Source organism: Primulina eburnea, chromosome 8, assembly GCF_022965805.1.
Source record: "Primulina eburnea isolate SZY01 chromosome 8, ASM2296580v1, whole genome shotgun sequence".
NCBI lineage: Eukaryota > Viridiplantae > Streptophyta > Magnoliopsida > Lamiales > Gesneriaceae > Primulina > Primulina eburnea.
Window position 1 is genome coordinate 22,186,501 of NC_133108.1, and position 3,570 is coordinate 22,190,070.

A 3,570-nucleotide genomic window follows, 5' to 3' on the forward strand; every position below is an offset into this window, starting at 1 on the left:
GACCCACTCATGCTCATTCCATCAATCTTTCTACTCAAAGCCTCTAACTGTGCTGAAACCGCAGACAAATCATTAACTTGATGAACTCCAGCACCTCGTCTCTGCCTATCAGACTGAGGATGATAGCTACTCGCAGCCATCTCCTCCAATAACTCATATCCTTCCTCAGTCGTCTTTCTCAGTAAGTTACCACATGCAGCAGCATCTATCATAGTACGGTTAGGAGTAATCAAACCATAGTAGAAAGTTTGAACAACTAACCCAAGCGGTAGCTCATGGTGTGGACATCTCCTCAACAAGTCCTTGTAGCGCTCCCATGCCTCGTAAAGTGACTCGTTCTCATATTGAGCAAACGTAGTAATGTCGGCTCTAAGCTTCATAGTCTTCGACGGAGGAAAGTACTTGATCAGGAATGCCTTTGCCATATCCTCCCATGTAGTGATAGACCCTACAGGCAAACAGTTTAACCACGACTTAGCTTTATCTTTCAGTGAAAATGGAAATAAGCACAAACGAACAGCATCATCAGACACGCCATTAAACTTAAAAGTATCACAAATTTCAAGAAAGTCAGCTATATGAGAATTAGGGTCGTCAAGTGCACTTCCCCCAAATTGAACACTGTTCTGAATCATCTGGATGATAGCTGGCTTGATCTCAAACTGATTAGCTCGGATGACTGGTCTTACGATGCTTGGACGTGCTCCATCAATAGACGGCTGTGGATAATCCAACATTGGAATGCGACGTGGTATCTCAACTTGTCTATTGTCACGCTGTTCCTCTCCACGTTCTTGCTCGTGTCTTTCCATCTGTTCTTTGAGTCTTTGTTGTTGACTTCGACGTCTAGCTGTGCGTTCAATCTCGGGGTCAAAAGGCTCAAGCTTAAATTCGAGTGATCTTCGCATGCACCGCAAGAAAGATCTGCAACACAATGAGAGTATCAAATAACAATAAAATAAATAATACAAAAAATTTAAACGAGAAATAAAAATTGTGAATCAACAGTCCCCGGCAACGGCGCCAAAAACTTGATCGAGCAAAACTTGCACAGTGAATAGTCCCAAAATTTGTTGTATAATTAAAAGCTCGATTTAAATATCGCAAGTGCACGATAGTCAAGTTATAATAAACGTAAGTGAATACGAGTATCGTTCCACAAGGACTGCGTTACAATATCTTTATTTCCAAGTAAATTTCTTTAGCAACGATAGATTGAGTTGGTGATTAAACTAAAGTGAATTTAATAACTAAAATAATTAAAGTGCAAGAAAAAGCAATCAAGAAATCAATGATTAAATTGGATTAAAATCAAATGAGAAACGAATTTGTTGGGAATTATCAGTTCACCTACCGCTCGTGTTCAAATAATTATACTCGACTTTTACTCGTGCATTCGACGGAATTCCCTAGACTAATTAATATACTCTGTCGAGCTATATTAATACTAATCGTAAACATGCAGTAATCAAGTATCCTCAATTATTTAACAGTTCACGATTGCATTACGTTCTATGGAATCCACTAGCTTTCATCCGGGTGAATTATCACTATCGACACGTATCCAATTCCGTATATCTACTAAAATTGTAAATCCGTGGTCTATACTATTCGATCCTATTGTCAATTATTCTATCGAAATCATCAACAACATGAAATAATCAAAGGAAGTTAGCTAGACTTCAATTGAAATAAGAAAGCACAAAAGCATAAACAAATCACTCATAAAAACGTCGAGCAATAATGTTAAACAACGAGTACGGGGTAGGATCCCCTCAAATCCCAACAAATCTAGAGTTTAGCCACTAAAATTCATAATAAAAACCAACAACAATCTAAGAAATAAAAACTGAATAATGAAAATACTAAAGATGACGACGGATGACGGCCACCACGCGTGGAAATCTCGAGGTCTTCGAAATCTCCTTTGCTCCTCGCCTTTTCTCCAAGAAAATCTGATGAAAGTGATGAAAAATCGCCCAAAACGCCGCCTCTCTCGTGTATTAGGTCTATGGTGTAGAATAGAGTCCAAAAAAAAAGGAAACATATCTTTTCAAATCTCGCAGCTCGCTAGGGCGATTACTTTTGACCGCTGGGGCGAGTGGTTCTCGAATTAAAATCATCGGCTATGTCCATGGTCTCGCTGGGGCGGTCACTTTGGACCGCCCTAGCGAGAGGTTCACGCAAAAACTCCTCGGCTAGACCAACATTCTCGAAAGTGACCGCCCTAGCGAGACACTCGCGCAACAACTGCTCGAACAAATTAAAATGCTCGCTGGGGCGGTCACTTTTGACCGCCCTAGCGAGATCTCTTCGCTGCTTTGCCAAATAAAATCCCACTTTTCGGTCCAATTCCTACAAAACAACCACAAAATACACGAGATCAGCCATATGCTAAATAATGATAGAAAAATGCTAAATTAAACTAAAACAAACTAATGTGATGCATGAATGCGACTCGAAAACAACACTAAAAACACGTAAAAAATAGTCCTATCAGCCAACTTATTGAGTTTATAAACTCACGTAGCTCATGTATTACAGGATCAGGTAGTGAAGATGCGTAGGATGCCGGTTCGACAATGGATGCTAGTGACGTGCCTCACCTCGACAAGAACCGGGCTTCTTATTGTATAGCTTCCGCATATGTATTATAATGAATTGAATGTCAGGGTTTGAAACAAGTTTTACAATGTTTATGTCCTAGGGGTATGATGGTACATAATATGTTTGTGTGTAAGAATACGATTATATATATATGGGTTGATGTAATGCCCGAGATTTAATCATTTTAATCAGACGTTGATTAATTGACGTAATGGAAGTCATAGGAACTCAAATGACGAAGCCGGGCGTTGGTTTATGTTAAGCCAAGATGTTGAACCGAACATCTCAAGATGTTAGGCCGAACATCTCGCGCCCGAGCGGCAGAAAAGCACCGCCCGAGCGCGCATGTATAATTGTGAGGGCCGAGAGTTCTTCGCCCTAGCGAGCAACTTTTGACCGCCCGAGCGACAGGAGATGTTCAGCCGAGGATCTCGACCGAAACTGACTCGCCCTAGCGGTAGGTTTTGACCGCCCTAGCGAGAAACGTGCAGAACATGCACAATGCCACTTGCCCTTATATCATGCAATGTATATATATATATATACATACAAACGAAAAATTCTTCAGAAATGAAGGAAACCGAGGCAAGAGGGAAAGAAAGGGTTCGACGCATAGATTTGTGATTTACGAGAAATCCGTCCGTCTGATTTTGAATCCGACTGCAGTACTGTGTTCCTATCAACACAGGCGACAACTGGACGTAAGTTTTGCTAAGTTTTGACATGCTCTGAAATTATGATGTTGTCAGAATTGAATAGAATTCATATATGATGTTCTTGACATGTTAGACATCATAGAATCGAAGTCAGATTTAGAAACTGAATGATTATGAAATTGTTATGATTTTCGGAGTAGTTTTGGAGTCGATTTGATATCAGAATTGAGTTGTTATCGATTATGAGATATTAGAGTTGATATCTGACTGATATGGTATTGCTGGATATATTGGAATTATGACGTGA

The 3,570-nt window shown here is 40.1% G+C and overlaps 1 non-coding gene across 1 annotated transcript; it reads left to right on the forward strand.

Moving 5' to 3' along the window:
* Positions 1–270: 270 nt before the first annotated feature.
* LOC140840343 (small nucleolar RNA R71) lies at positions 271–377 on the forward strand. Its single transcript, XR_012119930.1, has one exon. It is a non-coding gene; the product is annotated as a small nucleolar RNA R71 (small nucleolar RNA).
* The last annotated feature ends 3,193 nt before the right edge of the window (positions 378–3,570 follow it).